This window comes from Bos javanicus, chromosome 14 (genome assembly GCF_032452875.1).
Source record: "Bos javanicus breed banteng chromosome 14, ARS-OSU_banteng_1.0, whole genome shotgun sequence".
NCBI classification, from domain to species: Eukaryota; Metazoa; Chordata; class Mammalia; order Artiodactyla; family Bovidae; genus Bos; species Bos javanicus.
Window position 1 is genome coordinate 3,948,475 of NC_083881.1, and position 24,001 is coordinate 3,972,475.

At 51.2% G+C, this 24,001-nt stretch overlaps 1 protein-coding gene across 3 annotated transcripts in view; it reads left to right on the top strand.

Moving 5' to 3' along the window:
* The first annotated feature begins 6,449 nt into the window (after window positions 1–6,449).
* COL22A1 (collagen type XXII alpha 1 chain) overlaps window positions 6,450–24,001 on the top strand; it is a 225,838-nt gene continuing 208,286 nt past the window's right edge. For all 3 annotated transcript variants that reach the window (XM_061438524.1, XM_061438526.1, XM_061438525.1), the window contains exon 1: window positions 6,450–6,906. The gene's annotated coding sequence lies outside the window, so the exon portion shown is untranslated. The remainder of the gene's footprint in view (window positions 6,907–24,001) is intronic.

The window sequence follows — 24,001 nt, forward strand, 5'->3', positions numbered from 1 at the left end:
GCGTTGGACATTATGACTGTTGCCCATTTTTCACTTTTGTAAACAGTGCTGGTCTGAACACTCTTGGGAACATATCTGTGCTGATGAGGAATGCATTCCGGGAAGTACAATCACTGCTGTTTTTACTAATGTTCCTTCCAGTTGTCTTTGACCCACTGCACATAATTTAATTGATTTCACAATCAAGGAATGGTTCGACCTTTACTAGCTCTGACACAGAGCAAGCGACCCTCCGAAGCTCACTTGCCTCATCTGGAAAAGGGAAGTTTATGATTTGAGATGCTGCCAACCGACAGGGAAGATCCCTGGACGTGGGCAGTCATATCACCCGGGGTGCCCAGGATTAGCAGGGGACTTCACAGGAAGAAGGAGTTACTGATGTAAGTGTAACTGGCTCAATTTCTAAAACAGGGAAGCCTGGGAATGGGGTGTGAACCCAAGGGCAAGCAACTGACCCAGGACTTGCCTAGGTGGCTTTGGCAGGATCACACCATGAGTGTGATGGCTCTGGTTGAAATCACCCTGAATGGGACACCGGGAAAGATCCAGGAAGAAGGAGATTCTGAGTTGCCAGGAAATCAGTGTTTGATTTCTCAGCAGATAACTTCGACCCACTTTTCAGAAACCAGAGCATTTTTGTGCTAAAAAAAAGGAAATTTTCAAGTCATGTTTCAGGCTAGGATATGTAGAAGAAAAGCTTCTAGAAGAAGACCTAGGTTCATAGGCAGGTGGACAACTCTGGCAGGATTCTCAGCAACCAAGCCTCTGCCTTGTATCCATGAGAGGAGGCTGGCCCTGTTACCCTGCCAGCTGTGCTCAAAGTGACACACGCATGTCTGCAAGTGTTTCTAGCACACAGGTGCCTAACTCGTGGTGACTGATGTCGTTGTTGTTTAGTTGCTATATTATTTGCTGTCTCTCCTGGAGAATTCCATGGACAGAGGAGTCTGGTGGGGCTACTGTCTCTGGGGTCACAAAGAGTCAGACACAACTGAGCGACTAACACTTCCAACTTCACTGGAGATGTCAGGGCATCTCAGGAGGAGACATCAGCCCAGGGACTAAGTCCCCTCACTCACCAGCTCCTCTCTGCTCTGGACCAGGCGCTGTCCTCACCAAAGGATGCAATAGAATTTCCTGCCCTCTTGGGTCTTGTTTCTGGCTTCGGAGACAAAGAGGAAACACTCAAACATAAAATACACCATCAGAAAGCCTGTCCTCAGTCGCTCAGTTGCTCAGTCATGTCCGACTCTTTGAGACCCCATGGATTGCAGCCCACCAGGCTCCTCTGTCCAGGGGGATTCTCCAGGCAAGAACACTGGAGTGGGTTGCCATGCCCTCCCCCAGGAGATCTTCCCAACCTGGGGATTGAATCCAGGTCTCCCGCATTGCAGGCAGATTCTTTACTATTTGAGCCACCAGGGAAGCCCATGACAGGCCTTGGAGAACCACAAAGCCAAGTAGGGAGCAGGGACAGATGTCGAGCTGGTTTGCATTTTTTTTTTAATTCATTATTGTCATAAATTAACATGACATCTACCCTTAACATGAGATCTACCCTCTTAACCCATTTTTAGGTGTGTAATACCATACTGTGCACACTGTTGTAGAGAATCTAGAACGGATTCATCTTGCTTACGTGAAACTTCATACCCCTGGAACAGGGACTCTTCGTTTCTTGCTCCCCTGGATCATGGCAACCACCATTCCATGCCCTCCTTCTGTGTATCTGACTACTCCAGCTGCTCAGAAGTGGAATCATACAGTGTTGGTCGTTCTGAAACTTGCCCGTTTCACCGAGAGGAGTGTCTTCAAGACGCACCGTGTTGTCACATATGGCAGGATTTCCTTTTTTCTAAGCAGAATGACACTCCGTCATATGTCCATACCACACTGTCTTCATCCATCCATCCACAGGGGGCATTTAGGTTGTTCCAAAATAACCTCGGACATCGTGCCCAATAAACGCAGATGGGGTGGGGAGGGGGCCTGCTGAGGAGGGGGTCTTTGACCCGAACCCTCCATGGAGGAGCACACGACGCCTGAGGCCGGCCCTCGTGGGAGGGAGGGTCACCGAGAGCCCCGACTGTGCAGGGGGACTCCAGGTGCGAGGAAAGGCAGGGAGGCCACTGGGGCTGGTGCTCTGGGATGAGGGTCCAGGGACAGACGGTGGGGAGGGCAGGGTCCTGGGCAGTTTGTGAAGGAACACGGTGTGGCCGGGGGGCTTCAGAGTTGATTCTAAGCAAATGGGGAAACCCACAGGAGCATTTCCAGCAAAGATAAAGAAACTGGATTTGATTTTCAAAGGATCCCCTTGGAGGCTGGTGGGTGGAGGGAGGAGGGTGCCCAGAATCCATTCCAAACATGCCCTCCCCTGCCCCACCCTTCCAACCACCGCAAGCTGGCCCCCTCGCTTTTCCGCGATGTTCATCCTGTCAATTGTATTTGATTTGTAACGTACCTGTTACACGGCAAGCACCACCCTAGGTTTGGGGACACAGCAGTGATCAAGAAGATGCATTTACTGCCCTCACAGAGACTGAAGTAAGAAAGAAATGCAGGAAATACCCCAATTTTCTTAAGAGGAAGGAAAAGAATAACTACAGATTTCAATAAGTGAAGAAGTTTGATAAAAGGGCGTGGTGGGTCAGAGTGACTCCTCCCAGGAAAACGTCCCTCTCTAACCCCTAGAACATCAGCATGGGGTGGGATATCACTCTTGGGTTTGTGTTATGTGATGGGGCCCACATGACATTAATAGAGGGAGCTTATTGAGATTGTCTGGGAGAGCCTCACCTAATCCCATCAGCCAAACTTTCTCTGGCTGGTGGCAGAAGAAGGCAGAAAGAGACACAAGAGCAGTGCTCCCACTGGGCTGGCCCAGGAAGAAGTAGACGTCTGACGGAGAGCACTGACCTCTCACAGGGATGCTGGGGCCACGCTCGGCCCTGACGGGGAGCCAGACAACAGGGATCTCTGTGCTACAAGCAAGGCACCACAGCCAGCAACCTCAGTGCACTCGGCACTGGGAAATTCTTCCCCAGAAATTTCTGAGGGAAATGTGGTCTGCAACACCTGAACTGCACCTTCGGGAAACCTTGAGTAGAGGATCCCATGATGTTTCCACCCAGAAATGCAAACTATGACTGGCGATCACCTTAAAGTTGTTCCATATGTTTACCCATGGTGTTAATCATCACCATGATGGAATGGGCGGAAGAAATGAGAAGGAAGTAAGTCACAGGAGACATTTTCTAGCTCTTTGTTTAATGGATATCCATATACTTTTGTATGCAGAATGGTGTATGTGTGTGTGTGTATTAGTCAGTTGTGCCTGACTCTTTGCAACCCTGTGGATTGTAGCCCATCATGCTCCTCTGTCCATAGGATTCTCCAGGCAAGAATACTGGAGTGGGTAGCCATTCCCTTCTCCAGGGAATCTTCCCGATCGAGTCCAGGTCTCCTGCATTGCAGGCAGATTCTTTACTGTTTGAGCCATCAGGAGGCCCATGAGGAATGATACCCATGCACATTTTCCATTTCTGTTTAACACATCTTGAAAATGTGGGCAGCTTGGCATCAGAGTTGGACTCAGCAACTGGACTCAGCAGAGAAAGAGTCCAGAAGGGAAGGAGGCGAGACAGAGCTTTCTGAAATTGTCTTTGCAGAGCCCTCTGCTCACTTCTCCAGGCTCTCAGCCTCTCTTTGCAGAGATGCAGAACAGAACAAATCCTCGTGTCCATTTCTCAGAGGAAGGGCATGACCTTGTGAACCCACGGATCCGTTTTCGTGAAGAGGTTTGGTTTGGAAGAACGGCAGCGAGGAGGGGCTGGACAGCAGTCCCGAGTGTGCCCAGCCTCCTCTCTGGGCCTCGGGGTGCTCAGGTGGGGAAGGAGATGGAAGGGGAGGCCTCTGGTCTCCAGGGGTTTGTCCAGCCCAGAGAGGCCTTCATCCTGGTTTAACAGTGGCAGCAGGGATTTTCCTGGCAGTCCAGTGATTCAAACTCTGTGCTTCCATTGCAGGGGCAAGGGTTCAATTCCTGGTTAGGGAACTAAGATCCCATGTGCTGCTGCTTCTGCTGCTGCTGCTGCTGCTAAGTCGCTTCAGTCGTGTACGACTGTGTGTGACCCCATAGACGCTGCTGCTGCTGCTAAGTCACTTAAGTCGTGTCCGACTCTGTGCGACCCCATAGATGGCAAAAAAAGGTTACCATTGCATTTGATAAAAATTAAAAGCAAAATAATTTTTAAGAAACCACTGGCAGCAGCAGAAGGGAAGATGGGAGACTGAGGGCTAGGGTGTGTGGTGGGGGCCGTGGGCTCTGTCCACAGTTGGTGGTCAGGACACACTCCGTCATGGTAAGGCGTGGGGCAGGGGCAGGGGGAGAGCCCTGGGCGACAGGACCACTGCAGGGCAGGGTCCCAGAGACAGTCACAATGGTGGAAGGGGCCTTCTGTCCTGTGAGCCGACCTCCCTCACTAGGTCTCAGGGGTCATCAGAGGGGAGAGGTTGTTTGTGGGACCCCACTGGGGCCGCCCCTCAAATGTGCAAGCTCGTTTTCAGCACGGGGCTCGGCACTAGCTGTTCTAGGAGCTCTCTCTCTGATCTTGGATGGTTTCCCAGCTCACCTCCCTACCATGGCCCATGGGCTCTAGAAAGCCCCCTACTGGCCAAACCCCTGCCCCACAAGCGCTCCAGACACTCCTGATCATCTGGCTCCAGTCCACACTCTTCTCAGGCCTCCCCAGCGGGGAGGAGTCACCTGTGCCCTGCTCCCCTCTCTAGCCTGGCCCTGGCCACAGTCCCCCCACGAACCCCAGGCCACAAGGGGCCCTCAACTCCACGCTCAAGTCCTTCACTCTGCCTGGACAGCTGTCTGTGCCCTAGTGACCTCTGGGCACCCTGCAAGCCTCGACCCTGGGTGCCCTCCTTCACCAGGCAGGGCAGAGGTGCTCCCATCTCTAGTCACGGCCCCGTGGTACTGACTCTGGAGTCCGGCTCCCTCTCCATTCACTCTCTAATTCATCTTTCTTCTCTGTGTCCTTCACAGCTCTTAGGACAACCTGGTCATTCAGTGCGGTGGGCTGCATCCCTGTTTTCTGTCTCCCTGTGATGATGGACACAGGCAACCTCCCCCTCCCGACCAGGCTCACCATGATACCTGGCACCTGGGCACACACGGGGCCCGTGACGCCTGTGTGTTAAGTGACTGTGCCGTCTAGTCCTTTCACGCAGGTGTGATGACTCTCTTCCTAACCTCCCTACCCTACCTGTCACTCTGATAACCAGGGCACCCATGTCAGTTCGTCGCCATCCCATGCCAGGACAGTGCCCCCCACCCCCCCGCTCCCAGCACGCCTCCTGTGTTCCATTTACCTGGCACCTGACACTCTGCCTGGTACCAAGTGGGCTCCCAGTAACCACATGTGGAATGAACTGCCACAGGGGAAAAGGGAAATGAGGAGGAGGGGAAGGAAGGGGCTGGATGGCTGAGAATTCCCTGGGTCACAGATGAGCCCCACTCTGTCTGTTTATTAAATCCCTGCTGCCGAGCAGGAGGCCAAATAAAGACACCCCCGAGCTTGGGAGTCTGATTTGGGTCGAGTGGGGCTGAGGGAGGTCATTCAAATTAAGCCATGTTCTCATCTAGTTCAAAATACTCATGCCCGGCCCATTTTTAGGAACAGAGGTCAGCAAGAAAAAGCAGAAGAGCCCCTGGGGTCAGCACCTGTTCCTTCTCTTCTTTTGGAGGCTTGGCAACCCTTGAGGAAGGGAAGTGTGCTTCTCACACCCACCTGGCCCCCACCCCTGCTCTTCTGGGGGACCCCCGCAGGCGGATGACAACGGCTCTCCCTGAACTTTCCTAGTCCTCATCTCAAAATAAGGACATCAACTCACCCCTCGCCCAGGATGTTCTGAGAGCAGGGAGAGGGGCCACCTGTAGCCAGAGGCAGGCAGGTGCTGAGCCAGGAGAGGGGCTCACAGAGCGCGGCAAAAGCGAAGCCCCCCACCTCCGGCCCCCTGCCCCTCCAAACTTTCCAAACTTGCAGGCAGCTGCTGCCTAGCGAGGCGGTTATTTCAGACCAGGCTGTAAAAGGGACCGAAATACCCGCTAAAGTCTATAATTGGACGAGTTGTCAGGCCCTGTCCCGGGCTTCTGAGCGACTTCTCTTTGCCGCCTGGGGCCCGACGCTGTTCCTGCTGCCCTGACCCCTCCCCAGCCTCCTGCCCCCACCCCCCAACCGCGACCCCCAGAGGGCCACCCCATCCTCCTCTCCCCCTTCTTCCGGGAGCCTCCCGCCCCTCCGGCCCCTGGCACTCCAGGGGACCAGGCGTCTCCTTCTCCGCTCGCCCCGCCCCCGCCCCTTCGCCCGCCCCTTCGCCCGCCCCTCTTAGCCCCCCCCACTGCCCGCCTCCCTCATCGCCCCGCCCACCTCCGGGCCCCGCCCTCCGCGCTCCGGGCTGGGGATCCCACCGCCCCGGCCGCTTCGCCCCTGGGGGGACCAGAGCAGCTTTGTTCTTGGGCAGCAGCTGGGCTGGCTGCCGCTGCTGCATTTTTTTCCCCCCAAGGAGGTGTCTCCCGTTTCCTTATTTTTCTGTTTCTCACAAACTTTCTGTTTTATCCTCTAAGTGCCAAGCCTCACCTTTTTTACAGTATTTATTTAGTTAGTGGTCGGATAAGTAGCTCTCTCTCCGGACCCCGGCCGGGGCCAATTCGCCAGAGCTATTACAGGTCTAACCTAGGGAGTCAGTTTGCTAGATTGGGGGGAGGGTGGGCGGTGACACCCCCCCCCCCCCGCCCGGGAGGGGGCTGCCTGGGGCTCGCGGCTTCTCCAGACTCGCTTCTTCTGGATCCGCCTGGACTGGGACCCCGGCTGGCATCCCCCTGAGCCTCGCCCCTGCCAGGTAAGGCCGGCTTCTCTTCTCTGCTCGGGGCTGCCGGGGGTCACAGGGCTTCAGGCTTCCCCCATCTCCTCCGCGACCAGGAGGGGAGCGTCCTGGGGGCGTGAGCCCCCGGGGGCAATGCCCTCTCCTCCCTGGGATCTAGCTCTTTCTGGAGCACCAGCGCACTGAGCTCCTCAGGCAGTGTGACCTCGGTCCTGACAGGTGGGCCTGTGCTGGGCCCAGGTTCAGAGTGGGATGGAGCAAAGTCGGTGAGAAGCACCTGTTTGATTCCAGCCAAACAACCCTGGGAAACAGGAGCACAGGGTGGCTGGCGCCCGGCAGCCTGTCAGATGCAGGTTGGTTTCTGAGTTGCTACTTTTGAGTTGCTGAGACATCCTAGCTTCTTTTAACTTTCCAATAAGAAATTTGGAAGAGGAGCCAGAAAGATTAAAAAAAAAAAAAAAAGACAAAAAATCACAAAGAGAGTGAAGTGGGGAAGGATAGTGTCCCTTTGGTTTTGCATTCAGTGTCCAGGAGCTTTGCCTGTTGGTCTCAGTTGACATCTTTTTCCTATCTGAGCAGTGTGTCTCCCTCTCCCAACTTTCTCCGGCCCAGGAAGGTGTTTTTGTTCCTTTTCTGCAAAGCCAATCTCTGCAGCAGACCTGAGCTTCTTGTCCCAGGTTATAAAGTGTAATTGGAATTAGTCACATTTTTGGGAAAATGTACCTTCCCTTCTCCCCACTCAAGTCCAGACTCAGAGATGACAGACAGGGGAGAGGCTTATCAGGCATGTCCTGAAGGGGGCGACCCCCCTGGTCCCCTCCACAGAACATCATTCCATTACTTGTCATCTTCCAGCACTTTGTATGGCACCCCTGTGGGAACACAGGTCATTCCATCTCCCGTCTGTCTGTGTCTCATTGAGGATGTACACCCGGAAAAATCCTAGGAAGCCAGACTTGTGCTGTGAGAGCCCCCGGTGATGGGCCACATCTTCAGACCCTTTGAGTTTAGTTCACTGAGTTGTTCCAGGGAAGTTCTAAAGCCCAGGGCTTCTGTGTTGGGCTGAGTGGGGTGTGCTATCTGGTTGGCACTGATGCTGAAGAAGGTCAGGAGCCTTGCTGCTCATTTGGCTTCCTGGTCTTAACTCCGTTGCTCTCTCTGGCTGCCCTGAGCTGGGGGAGCTGTGCCCAGGGAGGTTCGGGTTCCTTATCTGCCAAATGGACATGATTAAAGCATACAGGGAGAACTCTGAGAGTGCCCGGGACCTCGTTGGCATGCGGTGGATCTAAGTTAGCTTCTGCTGCACAGACCCGGGGAGGGGGTGGCATCAGTGGTTGTACCCCCACCCCATCCTGCATCTCCTTGTCACTCTGCTGCTCAGGGGCCAGCTGTGTGATTTGAGGGAAATTGCCACCTTGTGTTGGTAGGTGTCCTGTGTCTGTCAAGAGGCTGGAAGAGTCGAGGGTTTCCTTTCCTGCAGATCCACAAGTGACTCTGGGGATCAATGGGGCCTTGAAGGGGCTTCCCAGGTGGTGCTAATGGTAAAAAATCTACCTGCCATTGCAGGAGACACAAGAGACTCGAGTTGGATCCCTGGGTTGGAAAGATCTGCTGGAGTATGAGATGGCAATCCACTCCAGTATGCTTGCCTGGAAAATCCCATGGACAGAGGAGCCTGTGGGCTACAGTCCCTGGGGTCAAAAAGAGTCAGACACAACTGTCGGAACACACGCACACACCTCCTTGGGGCCTTGAAAATGTTGGGAGCAGAAATTTGTAACTTTTTTTTTCCCCTGGAGCTTCTTCAAAGTTTCGTCAGGTTCTCGAAAGTTTTTTCATTATTTACAAAATGGTTAAGGAAGTGGCCTACAGGCTGATCCAGCCCTCAGATAGTCTTAATGCTTCTTAGGAGCATTTTGCATTTGTTTTGATTACTTTTCAACATAAACTGAATCAGGAGATTTCATGTACACATCTTAATCTCTGGCTTCTCTTGAAAAGTGAGAAGATGGGACAGCCTTGGGCTTGTGTCCCAGGGAGGCCGTCCATGTGGCTGCCCACCAGCCAGGCGGATGCCCCCTGGTCATCCACGGTCATCGGTGTGACTGGTGTGACCGGCAGGGGGCTTGCCCCCTCTGGACTGGAAGGTCCAGCTTCTCTCTCTCCCTCTGGCTCCATTCTAAGAGGATTGCAGATAAGCAGAGTCACTTTCAGAGGAGAGAATGCAGGCTGCCCTGGGAACAGAGCTGTGGACTGTAAGAAAGAGCCTCTGTTGCGGAGGAGAGAAGACCCGTGGCTAATGGAATCTGCGGGGATGCTGTGGAGAAGAGACAGCTGACCCACTGTCTTGGTCCCCAGAGGGTGGAAGCAGGAGGACCGGTGAATGAAATTTCACTGGATGCTGGATTCCTGTCCAGTGGGAATATCGGGTCAGAGACAGGAGGGGTTCCCCTGGATTCAATCACTGGGGGACGAGACTCCGATGCTGGAGGGATTTAAACAGAGGTTGGACGGCCATTTCACAGGGCTGGAATGGGTGCTGATCTGAACGTCGATGGCCATGTGAACATTTAAGGTCTTCTCCCAGCTTGAGGGTCTGCACTTCCTAAGTGCTTCCTTCCCTAAAATTCTGCTCATCCACTCTGGCCCCCTGCTCTTACTTCAGTGCTGCTGCCAATAGAGGCCAGCATGGGTGTGTGGTCACTCGGGTCAGGACTGTGAACTCTCTGTGGGTCATTCATTTCTTGGTTTTGTGAACAAGGAAACCGAAGGTGAGAGTCTGAATGGCTTACCTCGGGACAGGTAGAGGGAATACAAGAGCCAAGATTCAAAGCCACATCTGGGGGATCAAAGCCCTTATCACACCAACAGAAGGAGCCACCATTACAGATGCAGGCAGCTGAGGAGAGCCAGAATGAAAAAAGCCCACAGGGATCTTTAGGGTGGGAAAGGTCCCTGAGGAATTCTTAGCCCATCTTCCTACTCAAGAGTGGAAGACAAGGCAGCTTGCCTGACAAAAACAACTTTAATCATTTTTATTAAATAAATATTTTTATTAATAAAAATCAAATAACAGAAATCAAGAAAGATGTATCTGGTAAGATGAGAAGAGTACAGTTGCCCCATTTTACAGATGAAGGGACAGAGTCCAGGAGAACGTGAATGACTTGACTGTTTTGTATTTAGAGACAGAGATGGGTCTTAAATGCATGTCTACTGAGAGATGCCCGGGCATAGAGGGCTTCCCCTTGGTCTTCCTGCCCATTGTGCATGTGTGTGTGTGTGTGTGTGTGTGTGTCAAGGCCAGGCGGCCACACTGACCTCTCCTCCTTGCACTTTGCAATGAGTAAGTGAACAAATGTCCACAGGAATTGCAACGTTGAATGAGTGAATGACATGTAGCACTCCTCAGCCTTATGATTTAGCAAAATTGGTCGCTTTCTTTGTGGTTTGCTAAGTCGCTTCAGTCGTGTCCGACTCTGTGCAACCCCTAGACAGCAGCCCACCAGGCTCCCCCGTCCCCAGGATTCTCCAGGCAAGAACACTGGAGGGGGTTGCCATTTCCTTCTCCAATGCATGAAAGTGAAAAGTGAAAGTGAAGTTGCTCAGTCGTGTCCAACTCTGTGCGACCCCATGGACTGCAGCCCACCAGGCTCCTCTGTCCATGGGATTTTCCAGGCAAGAGTACTGGAGTGGGGTGCCATCGCCTTCTTTGTGGTTTAGTAAGCACCATTTTTTATCGCTTCTTCTAATCCTTTTGGTGGATGTGCCCCCCCAACTCCCCATTCCCGCTTGCTGCCTCAGCGAGCATTTTTCTGCATGTGACTTCCCCCCCTTGCGATGCCTTCCCTGAGATTATTCCTAAGGAATACGCATTCTGGGTCAAAGGGCACGGCCATTTTAGTGGCTCTCAGGAGGTTTTGGGACTGGGCCTTCATGAGAAGCCAAAAGCTGGGTAACATCGTGGTCTGAACAGAGGGAAGTCTTGGCCGAGATCCAGGGAATGTGCCGACCAGCCCTCCCGCTGTGGTCGTGGAGCTTGTCGGAACCCTCTAGTGACAAACCCCATTTGATGGGGTTAAGTTCTCATCTGCTGTCCGCCTGCCTTAGCTTGGACACTCCCAGTTACTGTGTGCTCACTACTTCTAGCTAACTCTGCCTAAGTTCTGATAGAGATGAGAACATCATTTTAATTTCTTAAAGTTGGGTTCATAATACAGTTTTGGGAAAAAAAAAAAAAAAGCAATTTGCACATCCTTTTTGTTTGGAGCTCTCTAAAGAGAAGACTTTCTTTTAACTGCATCCTGACATAGAGGAGCCAATTGGAACTGGTCTTGACTGCCCGGCAGCCAAGTAGCTGAAGCCAGAGTGTGCTGTATAAAAACAAGAAAAAGCAAACTGAGCTCAACAATCCATTCAACAAAGTCTCACTTGAAAATCAAACAGTGCTACAAGCTTCTTTGGGGTGATAGATTCATGACCACACAGGGCTTTACCGGATAGTCGTTCCTTTAACAGGCTTTTTCTTCTCAAGCCTGTGAGATGACCATCACAGCCACCTTGCCCCATCTCCTCTACCGGAGTCGGACTCATCTGTCCCAGCCTTTGCCTACCTTCTCCTATCCTACTCCCGGGGCAGAGAAACTGCCACCTCCCAAGGGGAACCAGTGGTTTGTTAGTGGATATCACGTTAAAATGAAAGCTTTCTCCCTGCCACCTCTGTCTGTCAGCCCTTACTCCATGTTTTTGGCGGTACTTAGAATAATTAAAGGGGGCTTCCCTGGCAGTCCAGTGGTTAAGACTCTGTGCTTGCAATGCAAGGGGTTAGGTTCCATCCCTGTTCAGGGAACTAAGATCCCACATGCCATGCGGTGTGGCCAAAGAAAAAAAAGAAAAGTAGAATAATTGAAATCTCCTTTCCCATGACATTTTTTTGACCTCTATAAAAATAAGACTAATGTGACCCTAAGCCTGAGATTGGACCCCAGTTGGTCCCAGGGTATATAATCCACATTCTCCCATCACTCCTGGGGATCAGTTATGCTGCTAACCCCTGTGCAGATGGACAGCCCAGTGGCCTGTCCATCCGGGGCTTACAGATGTTTAGTCCCTCAGTAAGTAAGCAGCTGAGCTGGGACTCAAACCCATGTCTTCGTGCAGAATCCATGGGCTGAACCAAAATTCCGATCTGCCTTAAGTGTGTAAGATAAATGTATAACATTCATCCAATGGACAATCTTTGTTCTTTTTAGAAAATATTTTTCATTAGAATGTCTTAAATTATAAAAGCAATGAAAGCATGTTTTTTAGCATTTAAATACATGTATGTTTGTTTTATTTTTTTTTTATTAGTGTATAGTTGCTTTATACTTGAAAGTGTATTTTTACAAGGGCAAAATTATTGGCAATGTCCTGTGTTTTCATCTCCCCAGCTTATCCAGTAGTAACATTCTGGCAAATACCCTTTCAGAATCTTATATCCAAACATACACATCAATCAAAAATCCAACATTTGAACAATTGTAGTAACAATGACCACTACAACAAGTTTACCTACCACTGTGTCTAGCTCATAGGAGGGGCTCTGTTAATAACTGAAAGGTTGAATTGCCTGTTTTGCCTGGTCTAATGGTTCCTCTGAGGCTGCTGGGCTGCGGGGCAATGGTCTTCATTGGCCTTCAGCGAAACAGACAGGCAGGATAAGACCCTGGATGGCATGTTTGCAGGTCTCTGTGGAAACACCTACTGCAGCTCAGCTTTTCCCTTTGCTCCTGAGTTGCTGTGGGCGAGTCCGCGTGGGCTTTCCCTGCAGCTCGCTTTTCCCACGAACCCCGCCCTCCCGGTGCTCCTCGCCCCCTGCCCCCCATGCTGCCACAGCTTCACGTCTTCAACTTCTGTCATCCCCCAAGGGCTGGTCTGTTTCTGCCCCTTGCTAGTGAGTTCCTGGAGTTCACGGGTTTTGTGTTTCTTATCTCTGAATTACTAGTGTCTGCACAATGGTGGGTGCAGTAAGGAACTTAGTACATCTTTGTGGGAGGAAGGAATTTCCAAACGGTGATAATCAAGTGCCTGGCACATAGTATCCGATTAATAAAATTACAGCTTGGTTTAAATCACAAATCAGGGAGTGAAATATCAAGATTGGAAAAGTGGTACCGTTATTTGCAGTGTCTGGCACAGCGTCCCACACACAGGCATGCATGGCGGATGTTGGTCCTTCCCATCAGCGTGGCGTGGTGGTGGTGGGGTGGGGGGTGAGCTCCGAGTGATGACCAGGCAGCTCTGGACCTTGGGCATTGCTGGGGGTCCCACTGAGCCCTAGGGGCCTGGATTCATGGACTGGGCTATGTTGGTGGGTGTAAGTCTGACTTGGGTCTGAATTTGGCCCTTCTCTTGCTTGTCTGTGTGGTCCAGGACCTTTTAGAGAATCTCTACCGGAGCCAAGGGGATGGGCTCAGAAAACACGGTGAGGGACAGCTCAGGGCCCGGAAATCTCTGGTCAGTGAGTAGATCTGACATCCTTAATGCCTGGTAGGTCAACTTGCTAGAACCTTTAGAAGGTCGTACAGGCCCCAGGATTCCCTGTCAGCCACACCAGCCTGTTCTTATGCTGGAAAAGAAAGTCCTGAACACCTGAGCACAGAGGATCACCCCTCCCTCAGACGATGCACTGGCTGTACAGCACATACTGAATGTACTGTGCTAAGTCGCTCAGTCATGTCTGAGTCTTTGCAACCCAGTGGACTGTAGCCCACCAGGCTCTTTGTCCATGGGATTCTCCAGGCAAGAGAGTGGGTTGCCATGCCCTCCTCCAGGGGATTTCCAACCCAGGGATTGAACCCACGTCTCCCACATTGCAGGTGGATTCTTTACCGTCTGAGCCACTGGGGAAGCCCAAGAATGCTGAGGTGGGTAGCCTATCCCTACTCCAGGGGAACTTCCTGACCCAGGAATCCAACCAGGATCTCCAGCATTACATACTGACTACAAATACCTGTATCTCTTGCCTCTTCGGTTGGTCAGTTCCTGATAGCCCTGCCCCCAGGGCTGTGTCCGGTTAGTGCTCTGAATGCCTGCTGCAGGCCAGATGTGTTTAGGGCCTCAAGGGGCAGATACCCCAGTGCCCTGAGGCCAAGCTGCCGCCGGTGTGTTCAGGCGGGGGTTTGGGTGCCCCTAGCCAACCACTCACCAAGCAGCAGGACTTACTGGAACACACTCCCCCCGGCTAATTTCTGCAAGAATACTAGACAGAGTTAGTCATCACTTTATGTAGGAGAAGAGACCTAGAGCGGTAGGCGACCTGTCCAGGGGCAAATGGCCAGATAAGAGCAGAAGCCTCTTTCGCTTGTGCTCCCCCAACTTTGTCCTCCCCTCCCCTCCCTTCCCTTCTCTGTGTCAGCGTGTTGTCTGTTAAGGCTGGGCTGTCACATCCGGCTTCCTAGAGGGTAAACACGGAGCCTTGGAGGAAAGTGGAGAATTCCTCAAACTATTTTTATTTGTTTTTATTTTTTTAACTGGAGTATAATTGCATCACAATGTTGTTTTAGTTTCTGCTGTGAAAGAAAATGAATCAGCCATGCACACATATCCCCTCCCCCTTGAGCCTCCCCGCTACCCCTCACCCCCCACCCACCCCTCTAGGTCATCACAGAGCAAGCACTGAGCTGAGCTCCCTGTGCTATGCAGAAGCTTCCCAGTAGCTTTACACATGGCAGTGTATATATGTTAGTGCTACTCTCGCAGGTCATTCCACACTCCTTCCCTGCAGGGTCCACACGTCCGTTCTCTTTGTCTGTGTCTCTATTCCTGCCCTGCAAACAGGTCATCAGTGCCATTTTCTAGATTCCACACATACACATTAATATATGGTATTTGCTTTTCTCTTTCTGACTTTCTTCACTCTGTTCACCCACGTTGCTGCAACTGACCCCACACTATTTTGAATGCCTTGTTCCTCTCTGGGGCTGTGTTCCTACCATGTGCAGTCCCAGAGGCAGGAACTCTGCCTGGTTTATCTCCGTTGCCGAAGCTCTGGTGTGGGCTTGGGTGGGAGTGGGTTCCGTACTGGGCCTGCGGTGTGAGTGAGCGCCTGTGTGGGTGGGTGGTTGGTGGTGATGAGGTGGGGAGGGACGGAGTGGGTGCAGAAATGCATGACTCCCTGGGTGGAGGGCGGGCGAGAGAGCCGACTGACGAAACGGTGAGTGAGAGACCAAGCCTGCGGGTGGATGGATGCACGAGGGCCTTGTGATGCGTTAACGTCGCCACGAGTTGATCTGCCACGTGTGGACTGTTCTCAGGTGAAAAGGAAGGAAAGAGGATGGGGTGGCAGGGTTCAGTCCTCAGAGAGAACCTTTCAAGAGGCTCTTCTCTATCGCTCCTGCGAATTCTCCCACCAAGAAATGCTCAGACTGGGTTTGAAAAGCCTGACTTGACTGGACACGGCAAAGCACAGAGGTGATGAGCAGAACCCCTCCCACTGCCGCCCCCCCTGAAGGGGAGGTATTTCTGGAGCTTCCTCTTCTCCTTGGTCCTGGAGTCTCCACACAATGATGCCAGAACAGCGGATCCTTTGAACAACAGTGAGCCGGAGCCCTGGGAAACGCTGGGCACGAACCTCCCTGGTCCCACTGTGTCAGGCACATCTGTGCATTGATTCCCTGAGAAGGAAACTCACCCCGTGGGGGTCTCTTCCTGGTTCCTCCCCAGGCATCCCTGACCTTCCCCACCTACTCACAACTGCGGAGCATGGGTCCTGGAGATCTGAGAAGCTCTCTTAGAAAAAAAGAAACACCCTTTGTGACTAGACAGAGACGGTAACTCCTGTGCTCATAAGCCACATGCTTGCTCTATTCTCAGGACGTAGAAGTTTTAAGATTATATTTTTTAGTTTTTTTTCAAAAAAATAAAAGAGAACATGCTTTTATTATCTAAGTCAATGTAGAGTTAAGTTAGTGGAGACACTCTGTCATGGTTATGCTGATGCATGGAGTGCCTGCTCTGTGCCTGTCACCCTTCCAGGCCCTGAGACATGACCGCTAAGTCTAAGGAGCTCCGTGGAAAACACAGACCAATAAGCTGTTGTGCTTAGTCGCTCAGTCGTGTCTGACTCTTTGCACCCCCATGGATTGTAGCCCGCCAGGCTCCTCTGTCCATGGGGATTCTCCAGGCAAGAATACTGGAGTGGGTTGCCATGCTCTCCTCCAGGAGATCTTCCCAACCCAGGGATAGAACCCAAGTCTCCCACCTTGTAGGTGGATTCTTTACTGTCTGAGCCACCAGGGAAGCCCAAGAATACTAGAGGGGGTGGCCTATCCCTTCTCCAGGGGGATCTTCCTGACCCAGAAGGAGAAGGAAAAAAGATCATAGGAAATAAGATAAAATAACATAAACACTAGATGAGGGGATGGGAGGAGCCAAAGCTGCCTGAGTTCACCTCTGCCCACCCCCAGAGGCCTGGCCAGAGGGGAAATGCCTTAAGTTCAGCTCAGTCACTCCTTAGGCTCATGTATTGATGGCCCAGAAAGAGGGAGAGAGAGACAGTTATGCTGGAGCCCACCATAATACAACCTGAATCAACCCTGAATATTCATTGGAAGGATTGATGTGGAAGCTGAAACTCCAATACTCTGGCCACCTGATGCGAAGAACTGACTCATTCGAAAAGACCTTGATGGTGGGAAAGACTGAAGTCAAAAGGAGAAGGAGATGAGATGGTTGGATAGCATCACCAACTCAATGGACATGAGTTTGAGCAAACTCTGGGAGACAGTGAAGGACAGGGAAGCCTGGAGTGCTGCAGTCCATGGGGTCACAAAGAGTCAGACCCAAATGAGCTACTGAACAACAGCAACACACTACAATATCAGCTTCCCACTTGACAGGGTTCAGAAGATAAGGAGGTCAGTTTTAATATTGTTTGTGAGATGATAAAACAGTATCATCCCGGGGGTCTGTGGGAGCCTGAAGAAGATAGTGACACTCCCTCTGTGGGAAATCAGAGAAGGCTTCACAGAGGAAAAGACGCATCCTAGGGGTTTTGAAGGATGAGTAGGAGTCTGCCTGGCAAGGAAAAGACTGTTGTCATCCCAGAGGTAATGACAGAGGCAGTGGCAAAGACTTAGGGCAATTGTGGGGTGTTGAAGAAAGAGGGGGAAGTTGCTGAGGCTGGAGGAAAAGGCTCATGAGGAGCCTTTTCGGTGGGGACCACGAACCTGGAAAAGGAGATCGGGACCAGACTGAGGGCCGGAAGGAGAAGGCTTTCTGCTGGGAATGACGTGAACAGACCTGTGTGCTCCAATGACAACTGTGCCCAAGGCCCTTTACAGACTTACAGAGCTTAACCCACAGGGTTACAATCTGGTTCAGATGTCAGAGTCTCACCCTCAGAAGGAAAAGTGTCTTCAGAGATTCTGGGGTCCTGGGTACCCCCAGGGCTGAGCCAGGAGCTTGGATGCTAGACTACAGCATCTCTTAAGGTAGGGGCTCCAAGTGAGGGTTGGATCCTCCCTTCAGCTTCCTCACCCGAAGATGGTTAACATCTCTCGGACACCGTGCAGCTCCAAGAGTGCAGGATTCTGAGATGTTCTTAGTGCCTTGCAAGGTTGCCAGCACCTGGTTACTGGGGGCACTCAGGCTTAGGTGGAAGCATGAGAGGGGCTGAGAGTGGATTCAGTTCAGTTCAGTTCAGTCGCTCAGTCACAGACTCTTTGCGACCCCATGGACTGCAGCACGCCAGGCTTCCCTGTCCATCACCAACTCCTGGAGTTTACTCAAACTCATGTCCATTGAGTCGGTGACACCATCCAACCATCTCATCCTCTGTCATCCCCTTCTCCTCCCACCTTCAATGTTTCCCAGCATCAGGGTCTTTTCAAATGAGCCAGTTCTTCACGTCAGGTGGCCACAGTATTGGAGTTTCAGCTTCAACATTAGTCCTTCCAATGAATATTCAGGACTGATTTACTTTAGGACGGACTGGTTGGATCGCCTTGCAGTCCAAGGGACTCTCAAGAGTCTTCTCCATCACTACAGCTCAAAAGCAACAATTCTTTGGCACTCAGCTTGCTTTATGGTTCAACTCTCACATCCATACATGACTACTGGAAAAACCATAGCCTTGACTAGACAGACCTTTGTTGGTAAAGTAATGTCTCTGCTTTTTAATATGCTGTCTGCTGCTGCCAAGTCACTTCAGTTGTGTCCGATTCTGTGCGACCCCATGGACTACAGCCTACCAGGCTTCTCTGTCCATGGGATTCTCCAGGCAAGAACACTGGAGTAGGTTGCCATTTCCTTCTCCAATGCATGAAAGTGGAAAGTGAAAGTGAAGTCACTCAGTCGTGTCTGACTCTTGGCGACCCCATGGACTGCAGCCCACCAGGCTCCTCCATCCATGGGATTTTCCAGGCAACAGTACTCGAGTGGGGTGCCATTGCCTTCTCCCAATATGCTGTCTAGGTTGGTCATAACTTTTCTTCCAAGGAGTAAGTGTTTTTTAATTTCATGGCTGCAGTCACCATCTGCAGTGATTTTGGAGCCCCCCCCAAATAAAGTCAACCACTGTTTCCACTGTTTCCCCATCTATATCCCATGAAGTGATGGGACCAGATGCCATGATCTTCGTTTTCTGAATGTTGAGCATTAAGCCAACTTTTCCACTCTCCTCTTTCACTTTTATCAAGAGGCTCTTTAGTTCTTCTTCGCTTTCTACCATAAGGGTGGTGTCATCTGCATGTCTGAGGTTATTGATATTTCTCCCAGCAATCTTGATTCCAGCTTGTGCTTCATCCAGCCCAGCATTTTGCATGATGTACTCTGCATATAAGTTAAATAAGCAGGGTGACAATATATAGCGTTGACATACTCCTTTTCCTATTTGGAACCAGTCTGTTGTTCCATGTCCAGTTCTAACTATTGCTTCCTGACCTGCATACAGATTTCTCAAGAGGCAGGTCAGGTGGTCTAGCATTCCCATCTCTTTCAAAATTTTCCACAGTTTGTTGTGATCCACACAGTCAAAGGCTTTGGCATAGTCAGTAAAGCAGAAATAGATGTTTTTCTGGAACTCTCTTGCTTTTTTGAGGATCCAGCGGATGTTGGCAATTTGGTCTCTGGTTCCTCTGCCTCAAGCATGGGGCAGTGGGGGAGTTTGGAGTAGACCACTCTCTCAGACAGAGGTCTCATGTGGTGGTACAGAAGGTACTGTTGACTTGAAACAAGTGCTAGAAAGGACTCTCTGGTAACTTCCTTTAATTGAGTGCTCATAGCTTTTTTTGTTTTTTTTTAATTGACTGGCAACCGTGCACTGTGGTAGGGACCCTAATCCTTCCCATAAGCTGATGGGGCAGGCTAATCCCCTTGTTACAGACGAGGCGCGGAAGCTTAGACAGTAGCTGAGATCATGGAGCAAACCTGACAAGTGCTGGACCCGGGAACTGAACTCCAGTCTGTCTGGCCCCACGGCCCGTGGCTCTCTGTTGACTGCCAATCTCAGCTCTCACCGGGGCTGAGAGCTGAGATTGGCAGCGGGGGACACCGCTTAAGACTCCTCACTGTCCTTCCCCCCCAAAATGAGGACTCTACTGGGTCGGCACCTCCCAAATCAGAGTGGGCACTGCAGCACTATTTATATGCATTGCTTCATCAGACCAGACGCTACTCAAAATAAGTTAAACAGAAATATCTCTCTGTGTCCTCAGGACCCTGTAATCGGAGACAGTCTCTTGTAAAATGAACTGAGACAGTCTATTTGGGGTGGGGCGGTGGAGAGAGAAAATAAAGAACAAAATCAAGAAGAATTCAGTACTGAACATGAAAGAGAGAAGAACAGGGTTACGGCAGCTGTCGGATGTTTGCACAGACTCACAGAGCCATCACGGGCCTTGAGTGGTTTCTGGTGCGGATGGTGGGGCTCTCTCAAGGGAAGGCATCCTTCTCTGTGCCGCCCCATTGGCCCAGGAAGGATGCAGGGGTGCGGTATCTGGATGGACTTTGGAAGTCAGCCCTTGGAAAAGGATTCTGGGAAAGCCAGTCTAAGCTGAGTTGTCAATCAAACATGAAAGGAGGGGAAGAGGGGAAAAGACACAGAGCAAGGAAGGAGATTAAGGACCCGGGCTGGGGAGGGCACTTGGAAGGGCCTGGGTGAGCGCGAGATGGAGCCATTATCTGCAGAGCCATATAAAGTCCAAGGCCTGTCTGTGGTTTGGAAGTGAAAGAAGCCCAGCTCAGACTGGCTTATATTTTTTAAAAAATGGGGCTGGAGAAATATTTATCCCCAACACAAAAGCTCTGAGTGCTTGTGGACTTTGGGCAACACTGGGCTAAGGTGCTCAAGCGACAAAACTCATCTCGTTCCCCTCAATGGGTGGCTTCCTTCTCCATCAGGATTCCCCCACCCCCGGGTCATGGCAAATGGCCCTCCACAACTCCAAACCTAGCATCTCTATCAGAAACACGCCTCTCTTCCCGGAAACTCCAGCAGAGTTTCCAGAGATGCCGTGGCTTGAGTTTCATTCACAGTTTTTAGCAACTGGCAGAGAAACGCGACTGGCATCTGGTCTCTTGATAAAAAGAACTGATAGGAAATATTTTTGAATTCCACAGCACAAAGAAGGAGGTTAGCAAAGCACATTTCTCATTCTGTTTCCATCCCCTGCAATGAAACTGATCCTGCATTTTGGTAGCCTGGGGTTTAAGCTGATTCCATGTGAGTCTTTCAGTGTCTGAGTAGAAGGAGGGCTGGGTGGGTGTTCTTGCTGGTAATTAGAACTAGACTCCTAAAGTCCCGAGTTCCCTTGTTTCCTCCTCTTCTATGAGACATCAGCTAGTGCTTTCGTTCTGTAGAGGGCAGGGAGCAGTCCTCTGTGGTTACTGATGGTATCTGTCTACGGCTGAATTCTAGTTCTGCATGTTCCTGGGTGTATGATTTGAGACACATGTGTTAACTTTCCTGAGTTTGAGATTCCTGGATTCTAACCACCATTTGGTCAGCTTGTTGTGAGGAGATAAAACAATTCAAGTGAAACCACAGCATGGCTCTGGCTACTGTTTACATCGTTCATGCCACTGTACGTTCACCACATCTGTTATCGCATAACCTGTTGAACCAGCTGTCATACTGTGGGTTTGGACGTGTATTTTCACTGCCCTAAAAATCCTCTGTGCTCTGCCTGTTCATCCCTCCCTCCCCTCACCCCCGACACACTCTTGGAAACCACTGATCTTTTTATTGTCTCTGTAGTTCGGCTTTTTTCATAATGGCACAGAGTTGGAACCATACTGCATGTAGCCTTTTCAGATTGGCTTCTTTCACATTGTAACATGCATTTAAGGTTCCTCCAGGTCTTTCCATGGCTAGCTGGCTCATTTCTTTGTAGTGATGCATAATCTTCCATTGTCTGGATGGACCACAGTTTATTTATTGATTCACTTGCTGAAGGGCATCTTGGTTGCTTCTGCGTCTTGGAAGTTATACATAAAGTTCTATAAACATCCGTGTGCAGGTTTTTGTGTGGACCTAAGGCTTCAGTTCCTTTAGATAAATACCAAGGAGGGTGGCTGCTGGATCACATGGTAAGAATGTGTTTAGTTTCGTAAGAAAGCACCAGAGTGTCCTCCAAAGTGGCCGTGCCATTCTGCGCTCCCACCAGCAATGACTGAGGGTTCTCGTTGGGCCACAGTCTCGCCTGCATTCGGTGTTGTCAGTCTTTGGACCGTTCTAACAGGTGTGGAGGGGTGTCTTGCTGCTGCTTGAATTTATGTTTCCCCGATGACAGGTGATATGGAATATCTTCCCCTGTGCTTGTTTTCCCTCTGTATATCTTCTTTGGTGAGGGGTCTGTTAAGAACCTCAGCTTATTTTTAAAATCAGGTTGTTTTCTTATTGCTGAGTTTTAAGGGTTTTGGGTTTATTTTGGAGAACTGTTCTTTATCAGATGCATCTTTTGCAAATATTTTCTCCTGATCTATGATGTATCTTTTTATTCTCTTGAAGATTTTGTTAGTTTGTCTATAGTTGAAAGTGCACCACAGAGGGTTCTCCACCATGAAAGTCACAGGAAAGCATTGGATCGCGGGAAGCAAAGCAGCGGCACAGAAGCACCCTAGCACTTCTGAGACTAAGTGCGGTAGTTGACCGTGAGGCCGACGCTGTGTCAGCAGGGCAGGGGGCGGGCACTTGGTTCCTCTGCCTGCCCCCACCCTGGCTGCACACTGCTTTCCCTAAGGGCTCTGTCCTCCGCTCCCTCTTCACTTTTCCAGGAGGGTCTCCTGCCCCAATGTCTCTTCTGAGCTAGACTCAGATGTCTTTGACTTCTCCACCCGGGTGTCTTCCAGGCGACTCAGACTCACTCACTATGTCCTGCTTATCGCCCCCACCCCACTCAGTGCCTGGCTCCCAGATGTTCAAACTGGAAGTCTGGTACCATGGGATCTGCAGCTGGGCCACTTGAAAATGTTAGCATTAGTTGCTCAGCGTGTCTGACCCTTTGCAACCCCATGGACAGTAGTGTGCCAGGCTCCTCTGTCCATACTGGAGTGAGTTGCCGTGCCCTCCTCCAGGGGATCTTCCCGACCCAGGGATCGAACCCTAGTCTCCTACATTGCAGGCAGATTCTTTACCGTCTGAGCCACCAGGGAAGCCCAAGGACCACTTGACCTCCTTACTGTCTTAGGAAAGATTATCAGCATCTCTCTTTGGATGTTGCACTGACCTCCTTGTTGGTACTTCTGCTCCATCCATCCTTCTCAATAGGGTTTTTGAAATTGCACTAATATAGGTCACTCCCTTGCATGAGGACATCCACTGCTTCCAAGGGCAGAGTCTGACCCCTTTTACTAGGTTGCTGACCAAGTCCTTTGACTGCCTTTATTAACATGGATTCTGGCCTTGTGGTCCAGCCTGAATTTTCATCATTGCTTTTACTTCCTCATCTAAATACTTTACTTATTGCTCATAAGTGATCCTGGAAGGGAGGCGGGCTATTCCTGGTGAAGACAACCCTTATCTCCCTGCCTGCTCTCCACCCATCTTTCCCGACTCCGCTCAGGTGTAAGCTCCTCCAGGAAGCCTTCCCTGACTCTCAGGCCTAAGTCAAGTGCTATCAGAGCACTGACCCTACAGAAATGGAAGCATCTAATTGCTTATCTGCGTCCACTATTAGGTCTGAAGCTTCTTGGACAGTGTCCTGTTCTGTGCGCCTGGCACTTAGTAAGTACCTGACCTGCCTTCAGGGCATAACTGAATTGGGGAATAGTTCGACATCAAAGGCCTGGGACCCCTACGCAGTTAATACTGGCCTGTGACATAGGTGTTATACGTGAATGGTTTGAGGTCCAGAGAGGTTAAGTGACTTCCCTGGTTTGCACAGTGAGTCACAGGCAGAACTGGACTCTGAACACAGGGTTCTAAACAGAAGCTCTGTCATTGTGCCAGCTGCTGCAGGAATAGTCAACGGCCCTGAAGGTGCTCGGTCTGTGGTGACTGAGGAGGACTTTTGCAGGTCTTGAATCCAGGAGGCAGGCTCCCCAGCACTCCCCAGGCAGCTGGCCTCTTGGGCTTCCATAGAGACAGAAGCCAGCCAGCTCCCTCTGCCCTTCTGCCCCTGCAAGTGCGGTCTTCATCAGACAGCACAGCAGAGGCTCAGAAGGACCCGGCTCAGTGTCCTGGACACAGCCACGCCAGGCTTTCCTGTCTCCACCAGATTCCTGCCCAGAGCTTCGTCCGTCGCCCCAGCAACACATCCGCGGTGCCTCACTCCACGCAGTCTCCACCCTCCGTGGGCAGCGGCCAGACCCTCTGCAGCAGGCAGAGCTCGCACTTTGTCCAGGCTGCCTCGCGATGTGCCAGATCTCATTTTCTCCCTCTAAATTGCCTTCTGCTCAGTGTCTTTTCTCCCCCACCTCTGAGTCCCTGAATAGGGAAGGCTGGTTACTATGGCGATGGGCTGGCTCGTGGAAGGAACTCAGCTCAGTAAATTAATTGCTGGACTTTTTGGAGACTAATGGCATAGCCCTGCCTCCTAGGGACAGGGTGTGTCCTGCGTTGTGCCCACTTGGCAGCCAAGTCCTAGACAGAGCTGGTGAGAGAAGTAGAATCGTGGTACCCATGCTTGCT